Source organism: Kogia breviceps, chromosome 8, assembly GCF_026419965.1.
Source record: "Kogia breviceps isolate mKogBre1 chromosome 8, mKogBre1 haplotype 1, whole genome shotgun sequence".
Classification (NCBI taxonomy): domain Eukaryota; kingdom Metazoa; phylum Chordata; class Mammalia; order Artiodactyla; family Physeteridae; genus Kogia; species Kogia breviceps.
In genome coordinates this window covers 97,903,992-97,918,489 of record NC_081317.1, presented here as the reverse complement: position 1 = coordinate 97,918,489, position 14,498 = coordinate 97,903,992, and the positions used below count along the sequence as shown (strand labels likewise).

Here is a 14,498-nt window from a genome sequence, read left to right as displayed (position 1 = left end):
CTCTCCAGGTGAATGCTTGCTGAGGCAATTTCTTCTCGGCAGACAGGGGTCAGGGACCTTGGTGGATGGGCGCAGAGTCACCAGTGGAATAATTCTCAACTGGAGTTCAGGGCATGAAAATCACTTGAAGACATTTGCACGCTGCACAGTTTCCCTTGTCCAAGTGTCTCTCACCTGTGGAGATGTACACACTGATGTCGCAGAAAGCTTCAGTCGCACTTGCCCATTCTCCTCCTCCATTCACTCCTTTCCTTTGCCTCAACAGCATTTCCAGCGCTGGGAATGGATGTGATCATGAACCCCGGTGCCTCCTCGTCTACTTTCATGGCAGTGCTCTTTCCTCCACCCATTCCTGGCGCCCAGCACCACCCACCCAGGGAGCAGCACCTGCCACCTCCCATCACCCCAGCTTTCCCTCCTGGCAGCAGCCTGCTGCTGCCAGCTTTCCCCAGGACGCCTTTGGTGGCTAATGCTGGCCGTGGCCCCAGTGCCCCTGCGGCTGGCAACCTCACTGTCCAAGTCAGGTCACAAGGGAGGCCAGTGGAGGCCCCCCAGACTCAGACCTTTATCGTTACTCAGGACCCCCTCAATTGGAGCGCTCCAGGGGCCCTCAGTGGGAGTGCTGTATGTCCTGCACCCGTATTCTTAGCAACCCCTGTGATGGAGACCGTTGTGACTGCTCCAGCTGTTGGAGTTACTCAGGCTGGCAAGGGAGGCTAGACCGCAGGCGTTCCTCCTCAAGCTCCACCACCAGCTGCCCAGCTGGACCCTATCATTCGTCCAGTGAACTCTGTACCATGGCCACATGGAACTTCCTGGGAGGGCAACCTGGCCACCAACCAGTCCTACGCCTCGCAGGCTGGCTCCTCAAACCCCCAGAGCGTGTACAGTAACTTCCGACGTTGGCAGCGCCTCAAGCCCCTGGCCAGGACACACCTTCCCCAGAGTCCTGATGCAGAAGCTCCTTCCTGCTTTCTCATGTGAGTGAACGCTCAGGGGGTCCTGAGCTTATCGGAGCTTTTAAATAAAGAGGAACTGGGAATGGACTCGCAGGTTAGGTTTCTAGGGATACTGGAAGCAAGGTCTGAGGGCGATGACCACGCTATGAGAAGGCACATTGTCGGTCATATGGCTGAGCCTGCCAGTCCATGACATCATGACTGAAATGTGCCTTATCTCAACGGAGCCCACCACCCTGTGAGTCTAGCCAACTTGCTCTTCCATGATTCTCATGGTAATATGGACTGCAGACTTGCAGTCAGACAGGGTCGTGATGTAAGTTGAGGAGCCAAGGAATGGATGCTGCACTCTCCTGTGGTGCCGGCTTCTTTCATACAGGACTTGAATGAACATGGCCGGCGGAGGTCACTTCGGAAGAGGGGGAGGAGCGCGGGCCCAGGAGAGAGCTTTGCATGAAGCGCCTCGACTTCGTTGTTGTGGAGAATTCCAGGAGGAACAGGGTGATGGTAGAGCTCTCCAAAGGGCGTGGGCTCGCTCCCACTAGGGTTGTGAGCCTGGCAGGCATTTCCATCCTAAACCTCCGGTCCCTCGTAAGAAGGGGACAATCACACGTCACTCAGAGGACTGTGCAGAAGACTCCTTGGGCTAATCGAGGAAGTGTTAGCAGATTGCCTGGCACATGCCACGCCTCGTTGATGACAGTGATTTTTATTATGAAAAGGCAGCCTTGAAGAGGAAAAGAGCTCCCCAAGGAACAGTGTCCCAGCTCTAGCCTGGGAGTGGATGGTCATCCTCGAGTGAGTGTGAGGCGGTGTCAGCAGTAGCCGGGAAGGCTTGTCTTTGCCCTTCCAGACACCTGCCTCTCACCCTCCTGTTGCTCAGTCATGCTGTGTTGAGTGGTGTTTGGTCCACATTGGCAGGTCGGGTCAGGCAGGTGGGGGCTGGGCCGGGCCGGGCACGGAGACTGACCCTGAGGGTTTACAGCTCAGGGCTTCGATCCCTGGCCCGCCTGAAGCCCACCATGACGCTGGAGGAGGGACTGTGGAGGGCCGAGCAGGAATGGCAGCACAAAAGCCACTTGGAACGGATGATCTACTACGAGATGGCAGCAAAGTGAGTCAGCGTCCTGGGCCCAGGGGCTGCGTGGAGGGTGAGGCGAGTGGGTGAGGGCAGGGTCTGGCCGTGGGGGTGCTCATCAGAGAGGACAAAGGAGAAGGGCTGTCACCCAGAACAGGGTCCCCGCAGCCCAGAGGCCCTACTGTCCTCGTGAAACCCCTCCCTCACCTTGAGAGTTTGGGTCTTCTGTCCTTCCTCCACCAGGAGCTCTGCCCTCCCCTGATTGTGACCTACCCTTGCCTTGACGTGAAGGTCTCAGGACGGGGCAGGGTGAAGCTGTGAGTCCAGTAGGGGTCAAACTCCGGCCACCTGCCAGCCTGCTGCTTCCTTAGTGGTGGACGGCTGGTGGCCACTGACATAGATTTGGGACCCCCTCTCCTCATGAAAAGTGGCCTGAGTGGGTACCGTGGCATCCCTGAAGAGGCTGAGGAAGCCAGCATGATGTCAGCCCAAGGGTCCTTGGCCCTTCCAGTGTTTGCTCCATGGTAGTCCCCTGGTTTAAGAAACAAAACCAAACAAACGAGCGCCTCTCAGAGGAAAGGAAGGCATCTGCTCTAAGCTCAGCATCCACATGGTCCAGCCTCTCCTAGGCCCTGTCTCCAGGTCTATATTCCAGGACGCTCAGTCCCAGCCCAGGGTCCTGGATTTGGGCAAGGACCCCTGTGGGGAACACATGCCTGTTCCAGCCTCTGGCTGTCAGCCCTTCATGTGGTTCTGGATGGGGATGGGGGGCATGGGAAAGTACCCCCTGGATCAGCCATGTGTCTCATTGACCTTGTTCAATTCAGCAACCTGGGTCTATGCTGTTGAATGCCCTCCAGTGCTGGTGAGGCAGGAAGGGTCCCAGATCTTGTTATCGCTTCCAGGAGCAGCTCTCTGCTGTGGACAGCACCTCACAGGGCCTTGACAGCCCCAAGGCACATCCTCTCCCAATCCCTCATTCCTGGCTGCCTTTGTTGGGCTTCAGAACCCAGGCCTTTTTCTCAGGGTGGCCTGTGCCTCTGTCACCCCCCAGGTTCATGGAATTTGAGGCTGAGGAGGAGATGCACATGCATAAGTTGCAGTCGATGCAGTGCGTGCAGGACCTGCCTCCTCCAGCCCCACCGAAGCTGGATCCTCGGGGGCCCCCAGCCCCGAAAGTGGGCCTTCAGCCGGGCACCCAGGTTCCCAGTGGAGTTGAAGGCACAGGTAACAGGGGCCTAGGGTTGGCCACTGTCCCAATGTGGATCATTTTCCTTCAAGACAGGGGCATTGGTCTTTCAAGCCAAACAGACACCGAGGCGGGGGTGGGGGCGTGGGGTCTCAGCTGCCCTTTGTCACTACGGGGTATTGACTTGGTCAGTTTTGTAACTCCTCTCACACCTCCCTGTCAAAGGACCCCACAGAAAGTCTGCCTAAGAAGTGGGCCTGATGGGGAGACACCTAGAAAATTGGAGGTTCCCCACTTCCTTACTTGTGACTCTCGTAGATGCCCCCCTTACCTCCCCTCTCTAACTGTGCATGAGGTTTCAGGTGGTCCTGACCCCGCCCAATCCCACATCAATGTCCACCAAACAATGCCCTCACCAACGTGTACTCGGTGGTCAGGAAGTGGACCGGGAGTCCTTCACCTTCCTTCCCTTCCTCCTGCTCTGCCTCAGCCTGTGCTCCCAGGATGTCCAGCCCTAGGGCCCAGCCCTCCCACCCGAAGCCACACAGATCCCAGGGGCCCCAGGAGCCCAAAGCACCCGAGGAAGAGATTCCCCCTGAGGCTGTGAGGGCGTATGTGGACGGCATGGAGGCTCTGGTGAGGCCCATCCACTCAGTCACAGGCGAGTCAGATGCAGAATGGGGAGAGGATGGAAATGAGCTGAAGCAGGAAGAGGACGGCACCTACTCGGACCTGGACTTCTTGAGCCACATTGACAAGCTGTGTTCCCAGGAGGACTTTGTCACCGAGGTAGGCTGGGCCTGGAGCCTGGCGTCGAGAAGATGCCAGTGCATGGAACTCTCAGCACCCAAGATCTGGGTTCTGCTCAGGCCGATGGGACTTAAGCTCAGCTCCTGTTCCTGAGCCAGGTGTTAGGGGAGGTGTATGCAGATGTATGTGTGTATATGTCTGTGTCTGTCTGTGTGTATGCCTTTGTGTGTCTGTGTATATGCCTCTGTATATGTGCTCTTTTGTGTGTGACTGTGTATGTGCATGGTATGTGCATGTTTGTGTGTGTGTGTGTGTATGTGTGTGTGCTGACCATCCCCGCCTTGTGGAGGAGAGAGGGGTGGGTCTCTGCTTTTCACTTTCCCTCCTGGCCTTCTCTCACAGGCCACTCTTGGCCAAGGATGCTCACAGTGTCTTCTTTCTCTCCGAGGTGGAGCCAGTCATTCACCCTCGATTCCGGGCAGAATTGCTTTCCTCAGACCCACAGCTGGAACCCTCGGCCCTAGTTGAGGAGATGGAGCAGGAGGAAGGGCTCATCTCTGAAGAAGTGAGTCAGGGGAGGGAGAGGGACACTCAGGGAGCCAGGGGACCCTACAGGAGGGGGGGCCCCAAGTGATTCAATGGACAGGGAAACCCAGATGACCCAGGGGAGCCAGAGGAGGGAGGGATCCCTGGTAGAACAGGGGAGACAAAGGACAGCCAGGAGGACCAGGGTACGGAGGGACCCCAGTGACCAGGGGAGAGGTAGGGCCCCAGAACAGGAGGCCCACATGGCTCTGTCCATCCCTCCCCTGCCTGGGAGGCCTGGCATGGGGAAGGGCCCATTCTGGGGTGGGTGCAGTGCAGGGTGATAGGAAGGAGAGGATGGGGAGCCGGGAGGGGAGGAAAGGACACAAAGCTGGGAATAAGGTGCAGGAGGATGGCAGGAATGCCACAGTGTCTGTATTTGGATTCGAGTCCTGGGGTCACCCATCCCCTCCTCCCCCCCAGGGCCATTGTCCCACCGCCCAATGCTCCTCCTCTCACACGTGTGTGTGGAGCCATCACTGTCCTCTTCCCTCCTACCAGCTGGTGCAGAAACGACTCCTGGCCTTGAAAGAGGAGGAGGGTGTGCAGGCAACCCCAAGTCACAGTGCACCCGGAATGGGCTCAAGTCCTTCTGAGTCCGACAGCGGCCAAGGTGCCCAGAGGCACGACCAAGACCCCCATCTAGGAGTCAGTGATGAAGCCTGCCCACCAGAGATGGATTGTGAGGCTCCTCATAGGCTCATGGGAACAGACACTGGCCTGAGGAGGCCCAAAGACTTTGTTCCCTCTCGAGGATGTCAAGAGGTCTCTCCATTCTGGTCCACACGGTGCTTCCCTCTCCAGGGTCAAAGGCACACTGGCCCTCTACTGCAACCCAGGGGTGCGTCTGTTCTCAGGGAAGCCTATCCTGTTTGGCGGGTCCGAGGGCCCAAGATCGAGTCCAGTGAGGACGAGGTGGATCTCCCCACCCTGGCCTTCCTCTTAGGCTCTCAGCAGAGCCAGCTGCCTTGCGGGCTGTCCCCGAGTCCTGCCCCTGCCTCCACCCTGGCCTCCCGTGGAGGTTGGGGCGCCCAGAGTGGTCCCCAGGCCCACCCTCCTCAGAGAAGAGGCCTCAGCCCAGCTCCACCAGCCGCTCCGAAGTCGAGGAAGCAGGCTGTGTGTGGACGCGCAGCCGCTGCTGAGAAGCTGCCCATCCCTGGGGCCGGCCTCGGGGTCTCTGGGAAGCCAGCCTTGGCTCTGGGGCTGCCTCGCCCCTCACAGCAGAGAAAGAGAAAACGTGACCCGTTTGTCACACAGAAGCATAGGAAGAGGAAGAAGAAGCCCTGCAGCCAGTAGGGAGCCGATGGCCCGGCCCCCCAGGCCGAGGCCCCCAGGGCGGCCCCCAGGGGAGCCTAGGGGCTCCTCCTCATTCAAGTGCTGCTCCTGGATGATGTGGGGGGAAGGGACAGAGGGAAGAACCACCAGGGCAGGGAGCGGGAGTGGGATTGTGGGGGGTTAGGGAGGTGGGGGAGGTGGGTGTGGGCAGGTGTGGGTGGGAGCAGGACCTTTGGAGTGATGTATGTACATTATGAATACAGATAGTTTTGGTGGAAATGCTCTCAGGCCACTGTCATCTTGTTCGTGTTGAGCTGCTCCACAGAGAGCGATCCTGAGAGGAAGGAAGGATGGGGGAGGTCACAGGAGCTATGGATCTACAGGTGGCCAAACCTTTCCTCCACATAGACAAGGAGTCCTCGGGCTGCCCCTGGGAACGCACAGCTCTCACTTTCCCCAGGGACCCCCTCATCATCCCCTTCTCTCAAGCCTGCTTGGCTAGGGGCCTTGTGGGGCATCTGTACCATCTTCTGCCTCCCTGAACCGTCTGGGGAGGCAGAGCTGCTTTTGTGCCTTTCAGCCCTCTGGACACTAACCTGTTTCTAGGATGGAGCCTGGAGACAGCCCTTGTCATTATGGAGCTTCTCTCTGCTTCTCTGAAGTGGCCAGGCAACGGCGCTGGGATGTCCTCCCGCTCATCCAGGGTTTCCTGTGTGGGTGGCCTGATCAGAGAGGAAACGTCTTGGCCGTGGGGACAGAACTGTCTGCCTCGTCGTAGCGGGAGCATCCTCTAGTCCCACTGGGATTATTGCAATGTGGAAAGTGCTGGAGGCAGCTACCTCTTAATCCCAATGAGGATGCAACAAGGGGAATGGGTGCGGGGAAGTCCATGGGGCCCCCGTGTAACGTGTGTATAAGGGAAATGACAGTTGGGCCCCTTTGTGGAACTCGTGGGATTTCTGTGCAGCAGCATCTCGTTCAACTGCGGGAGGAGGACCCATGTGGCTGTGGGGACTGGCCTTAGGGGTCTATGGGTGTGCAAAGACACCCCAGAACTACTGTCCCTTCCCTTTCCACCCGTGGCTGGACATGTGTGTGTATTGGTATCAACACTGATTTGTATTCCATATAAAACAGTCCCCCCTAGCAAACTATGACCGAGTTTCACAAGAACAGCTTGCTCACAGGGGCAGCAGGGGAGGGGGAGAGGTGTCTGTGGCCCCAGATCGGGGTGGGAGCTGGGATCCATGCTGAGGAGTGTGGAGGCCTCAGTCACCATCCTGTGGGTGCCGGCACAGACTTCGAATCATCAGAGCAGGGGAAATGACCCGCTCATAAGGGTGAGATGAGAAAACAATGAGGGGCAGGGAGCAGACCCCTGCTGTCTCCCCGAACTGACCCACTCGCCGCCTGCTTAGCCCCCGTCATGGCCTGCGCTGGCCCACCTCTGAAGCCCCTTCCTCCTAACGCACTCAGATGCTCTGATGCTTTGTGAACCCGCCCTGGGCCTCACCCACCTTCCCTGCTGGCCAAAGCCTCTTCTCCTGCTTCGGAGCTCTGATTCCTTTTCCAGGACCCAGGCAGGGGCTGGGACAGCAGAGACTCCTTAATTCTCCCTCCTCCTCCCTGAGATCTTGACAATCACCTTTGTATGTTTCTATGATTTTAACTACTGTAGATACTTCATGTGAGTGGCTATGATATGTCCTCTTAGGAGTGGCTTATTTCACTTAGCATATGTCTTAGAGGTTTATCCATGGTTTAGCATGAGACATGGTTTTATTTTATTTCAAGGAAGGAAATATTTCATTGTATTTATAGACCCCATTATCCATTCATCTGTTGATGGACATTTGGGTTTCTTTACATCTGGGGTAATTTGGATAATGTTACAATGAATGTGGGTGTGCAAATACTTCTTTGAGATCCTGCTTTGAATTCTTTTGGATAGAGACCCTGAAGTGGCAGTGCTGGATGACATGGTAGCTATATTTTTTTATTTTTTAATTAAAAATTATTTTTATTTTTGCGGTACGCGGGCCTCTCACTGCTGTGGGCTCTCCCATTGTGGAGCACAGGCTGTGGACGCGCAGGCTCACCGGCCATGGCTCATGGGCCTAGCAGCTCCACGGCATGTGGGATCTTCCCAGACCGGGGCACGAACCCGTATCCCCTGCACTGGCAGGGGGACTCTCAACCACTGTGCCACCAGGGAGGCCCCTATTTTATTTTTCTCAGTATGCAGGGCTCTCACTGTTGTGGCCTCTCCCGTTGCGAAGCGCAAGCTCTGGACGCACAGGGTGAGCGGCCATGGCTCACAGGCCCAGCCGCTCCGCGGCATGTGGGATCTTCCCAGACAGGGGCACGAATCCATATCCCCTGCACTGGCAGGGGGACTCCCAACCACTGTGCCAACAGGGAAGCCCACAGCAATGTTAATTATATTTATCATGCTGAATAATACAGTCTTGAGCAACCACTGGGTTAAAGAGAAAATCAAAGGGGAATTTAAAAAGAATCTTGACAGAAACTAAAATGAAACACAACACACCAAGATTTATGGGATGCAGCAAAAGCAGTAGGACAGGAGAAGTTTAGAGTGGTAAATGCATACATTAAAGAAGAAGTAAAACCTCAAGTAAACAATCTCACTTTAGGCTTCAAGGAACTAGGAAAAGAAGAAAAAAGTCATCTCAAATTTAGCAGAAGGAAGGAAACAGTAAAGATTAGAGCAGGAATAAATCAAAAAGACAATAGAAAAACAATACAAAATAGAAAGAAAACGAAGTGGTGTTTACTGAAAAGATAAACTTGAAAGACTCTTGGCTATACGAATTCAGAACAAAATACAAAAGACAATCAGAAATGAAAGAGGAGAAAATACAAGTGATGCCTCAGAAATAAAGGAATCATAAGGGTCCTTTCCCAGTTATGCCAACAAGTGGGATAACCTAGAAGAAATGTATAAATTCCTACAAACATAAAACCTACCAATGCTGAATCAAGATAACATAGAAAGTCTGAACAGTCCAATAACAAATAAGGAGGTTGAATCAATAATTTAGAACAAAACAAAGTAGAAAATCCAGGACCCAATGGCTTCCCTGGTGAATTTTGCCAAATATTGGAAGAAGAATTAATCCCAATCCTTTTCAAACTCATCCAAAAAACTGGATAGGAGGGAACACTTCCAAACTAAAGTTACCCTGATACCAAAGCCAGACACGGACACTACAAGAAAACAAAATTACAGCCAATATCTTTGATAGACATAGATGCAAAAATCCTTGACAAAATAGTAGGAAACCAATTTCAACAATAAATTAAAATGATCATACCCCATGCTCAAGTCAGATTTATTCCTGGGATGCAAGGATGGTTCAACATATACAAATCAACCAATGTGATACACCACATTAACAAAATGAAGGAAAAATCATATGGTCATCTCAATAGAGGCAGAAAAGGATTTGACAAAATTCAACATCCTTGCATGATAAAAAAACGCGGAACAAATTAGGTGTAGAAAGAATGTACCTCAACACAATAAAGGCATATGAAAAAGAAGAGCACAGCAAACATCTTACTCAACAGTGAAAAACTAAAAGCTGTCCTTCTAATATCAGGAAGAATGCAAGAATGTCGACACTTAGCACTTCTATTCAACATAGCAGTGGCAGACGGAGGATTAGGCACGAAAAACAAACAAAATGCATCCAAATCAGAAAGAAAGAAGTAAAATTACCTCTGTTTGCAGGTGACATGATCATTCATGGAGAAAATCCTAAAGATTCAACAACAACAGCAATAAAAACTGTTAGAATTCATAGTGAGTTTAGTAAAGTTGCAGGATATAAAATCAGCATATAGAAGTCATTATAGAAGAGGAATGACCTACCCATAAAAGGAAATGAAGAAAACAACCCCATTCTTAATTTCATTACAAAGAATAAAATACTTAGGGATAAATTTAGCCAAACAGGTGAAAGATCTATATATTGAAAAGTATAAAAATTTAATGAGGATAATTAAAGATGACACTGGTAATATGGAAAGACATCCCATGCTCATGAACTAGAGCATTTACTATCATTAAAATATCCATACTACCCAAAGTGATCCACAGCTTCAATGCAATCCGTATTAAAATCCCAAGGAGGGACTTCCCTGGTGGGGCAGTGGTTAAGAATCCACCTGCCAATGCAGGGGACACAGGTTTGAGCCGGGGTCCGGGAAGATCCCACATGACGTGGAGCAACTAAGTCCACACACCACAACTACCGAGCCTGCAATCTAGAGCCTGCGAGCCACAACTCCTGAAGCCCGCGCACCTAGAGACCGTGCTCTACAATGAGAGAAGCCACTGCAAGGAGAAGCCCGTGCACCACAACACAGTAGCCCCCACTCGCATCAAATAGAGAAAGCCCACAATCAGCAACAAAGACCCAACTTAGATAAAAATACATAAATAAACAAAATCAATTTATTTTTTTAAATGGGCAAAGGACCTGAACAGACATTTCTCCAAAGGAGGCATATCAATGGCCAACAGATGCATGAAAAGGTGCTCAACATCACTAACTGTTAGAGAAATGCACCTCAAACCACAATGATATATCACCTCACACCTGTTACAATGGCAATTATCCAAAACACAAAAGATAACAAGTGTTGATGATGACTTGGAGACTAGGGAACCCTCGTGCATTTTTGCTGGGTATGTCAATTGATACAGCCACTAAGGAAGACAGTATTGAAGTTCTTCAAAAAATTAAAAATACAACTGCCTTATGACTCAGCAATCCCACTTCTGGGTATACAGCAAAAGGAAATGAAATCGGTATCGTGAAGAGACATATGCACTTCCATGTTTACTTTTCACAGTAGCCAAGATATTGGATCAAGCTAAGTGTCTGTAGATTCATGAATGGATAAACAGAGTGTGGTATAGAAACAGGCATATCTCGTTTTCTTGTGCTTTGCAGATACTACGTTGTCTATAGATTGAAGGTTTCTGGCAATCCTGCACTGAGTAAGTCCATTGGTGCCATTTTCCCAATTAGCATTACTTGAAAATTAAGGTATGTACATTGGTTTTTTAGATATAATGCTATCGCACATTAACACACTATGATACAGTATACACATGACTTTTATATGCACTGGTAACCCGAAAAATTCATGTGGCTTGTTTTGTGGCAATATTTGCTTTATTCTGGTGGTCTGGAACCAAACCTGCAATAGCTCCAAGGTATGCCTGTATACAATGGAATATTATTCAGCCTTTCAAATGAAGGAAATACTGCTATTTGTGACCACATGGATGAACCTGAAAGAGATGATGCTGAGTGAAATAAGCCAGATACAGAAAGACAGCTACAAACACTTCATGATACTACTTTTATGTGCAATCTAAAATAGTCATAAAATAAAATAGTCATAGATGTGGGGTGCTTCTAGAACAGTGGTTGATAGGAGATGAGGGGATGGGAAAATGGGCAGGTATTGATCACGAGGTACAAAGTTTCAGTTATGCAAGGTGAATAATTTCTGGAAATCTAGTGTACAACAATGTGTATATAGTTAACAATGCTGTATTGTGTACTTGTAATTTGCTAAGAGGGAACATCTGAAGTGTTCTCACCATAAAGAAAGCAGAAAGAAAATGGTAATTATATGAGGTGATGGATATGGTACTTGGCTTGATTGTGGCCATTATTTCAAAAATGTATATGTATATCAAAACATCAAGGTGTATATCTTAAATATATATTTCTATTTCTCTATTATACCTCATTAATGATGGGAAGAAGAAAGAAATGAGGTAATGATCCATAGTGCAACAGGGGTGAACCTTGAAAATTATGCTATGTGATAGAAGCCAGACAAAAATGGTCCCATACTGTATAATTTACATGTATATGAAATATCTAAATAGATATATATATAGAGACAGAAAGTCGATTGGTGATTGCCCAGGGGTTAGGGAGAAGGCGGCATGGGGAGGGCTTCCCTTTAAAGCAATAAAAAATATTTTTGATCCACACAGAAGTAAGGGTTGCACAAAACTGTGAATGTACTCGATGCTATTGAATTGTGCCAGTCAAAACGGGTAATTTTATCTCAGTAAAAAATAAAACTTCTCCCCAAGTTACTTTTAGTTAATTGACTGTGTCCAGACAAGTTTTAATATGAATCATATCATTAAGAACAAACAGCCTCAATTCACACCAAATACACATTCAGTTGAGCAAGGTATCTGTTTTCTAATGGTGTTTTTAATGTCCTAACTTTAGCATACTACCCCGTCCTATCGTTGTGGTACAGCAAATGGCATGAGCCAGAGGTGGAAACCTAAATCAGACCTTAGAACTCTAACTGAATTTTTGAGACAACGCAACTGGGGGGTTTATGTGTTTTTGCTTCAACATATTTGTACCTACAATTTCTCGTCTTGTTCTACCTGACTTTTAAAAATCTTGGATTCATTTATCTTCAAATATGTAAAGGGTTTAAAAAAGCAAGTAAGTGTCTAGGTATTGTTAGAAAAGAGATAATTTAATGAGGAGCTTTCCTTACGAGTCATATTTTATACTGTTAGAAGAATGAGGCTATCAACTGAATTCTGTCCCCCCGAAATTCATATATTCAAGCTCTAACAAAGTGATGGTATTTGGAGATGAGGTCTTTGGCAGGTAACTAGATTAAATGATGTCATGAGGATTAGGCTCTATTAGTGCCCCTATAAGAAGAAACCAGAGAGTTTTTTCTGTCTCTCTCCACCATATGAGGACACAATGAAAGGACAGTTCTCTGCAAGCCAGGAAGAGAGCCCTCACCAGGCAGTGAATTGGCCAGCACCTTGATCTTAGGCTTCCAAGACTCTAGAATTGTGAGCTGTTAAAGTCACCAAGTCTCTACTATTATGTTATGGCAGCCTGAGCTATAGGAGTACTAAATGGAAGAGATATGGAGGAACCCTAAACGAATATTGCTAAATGAAAGATGCCAAACTGAAATGGAGACATACTGTAGGATTTCAGCTATATGACATGCTGGAAGAGGTAGGGCCCTTAAGCTCTTCTGGATGATACTGTAATGGTGAATGATTGTCATACATTCGTTAAAGTCCATAGGATATACAACAGAGTAAACTGGAATGTAAACTATAGATATTAGTTAATAATAATGTATGTACTTTGTTTGGCTCATCAATTTAAAAAAAAAATGTCCCACAATAATGCAAGACGTTAATAATAGGGGAAATTCTGGGTTGGGGAATAGATGTGAGGGGGTGTATGGGAACTGTATACTCTGCTCAAATTCTCTTTCAACTTAAAACTACTCTAATATACTCTACCAATTTATTTAAACAACCTAAATCTAAGTTGCCTCATCATATTGTCAGGTTATTAACCATCTTACAGTTTTTCTATTTGACCTACTTCTTTAATGTTCATTTCTATCTTCTTTTATCCTTGTAAAAAACATCCAATGTTTTCCATTATTTCATCTCCCAGCCTAGTATCTTTTTACTTATATGTCTTTCACAGACTTTCATTGGAAACTACATTACATATCCTTCACTTGTTACACTCTATACCAAAGACTATTCTCACCACCTCCCTCGTAATACTTGAACCCTGGCTATGACCCATCGTCACCTCTGGACAGACAGTTTCTGCTCTATCTTCTGTCTTCTGTCCTTCTGGGCCACTTCTATCTACCATCATTACCCAACGAACTGACTTTGCAGATTCTATATGCCAGTGTGTAAGACCTGCAGTGTTTTAAGAAGTATCCCAACTTCATGATGATGATTTGGGGTCATTCCCAGAGCACGCGGGATCAAACATATTAAGGGACTTTTACAGGACAACACACATTGGTACTTTTCTCCTATTAACAGAGTAGGAAATTGTGGGTTGATTGGCAGCTATTTTGATTAAGAAAGCAGGATATGAACACTGCTTCTTTGCTGGGGTACTTGGCACCGCTCTTTCTCGTGCTGGGACATATTTTGCGCCTCTACAGCCTGGCATCGAGGCGTACTGATCAAACTAATTTTTGGCTTTATTGGATACGTTCACAGTCTGATTGAAATTCTGGTACATACAGGGTACTTCATCATGGTTGTTCATGTCTGAACCTCAGCTTCATCACCTGCAAAGTGCAACTAACAGCATATCTACTTTGTGGGGTTTTTATGGATTTGGCAAGCGTCATAGTGCCTGGCACATGCTACAGACTCAGGTGATGCACTAATTACTCACATTTGCATTTTCAGTGGATCCTTCCCACCTGGACAGGGTGACTCACAGTGTTGTGGGAGAAGAAGCAAGACAAACAGCAAGGGCAGCATGGGCCAAGGGAAGGAGGTGAGAAATGACATGCAGGGGGGCCTCATGCTGATATCACCAGAGGGCCCATAGTGAGCCAGGATGTGGGGCGAGACTGGCTGGTCAGTACGACCAGGCCAAGAAGGGCCGTGTGAGGGGGCTTAGCTTTTACCTTGTGGTAGAGGCCATCCAAAGGAGAAAGTGAAAGATGGGTAGGTATAGACTTCTCCCTTAGGAATTGTCCTCGGGGTCTGTTTATGTCCTGGCAGGGCCCATTCAATGAGTTGGCCCCTCCAGCACATTCTAGAGAGGACTGGCCATGT

The 14,498-nt window shown here is 49.1% G+C and overlaps 1 pseudogene; it reads left to right on the top strand.

Annotated features, from left to right (window-relative positions):
- The first annotated feature begins 282 nt into the window (after nucleotides 1-282).
- On the top strand, nucleotides 283-5,857 carry LOC131760856 (NUT family member 2G-like; annotated as a pseudogene).
- Nucleotides 5,858-14,498: the final 8,641 nt, after the last annotated feature.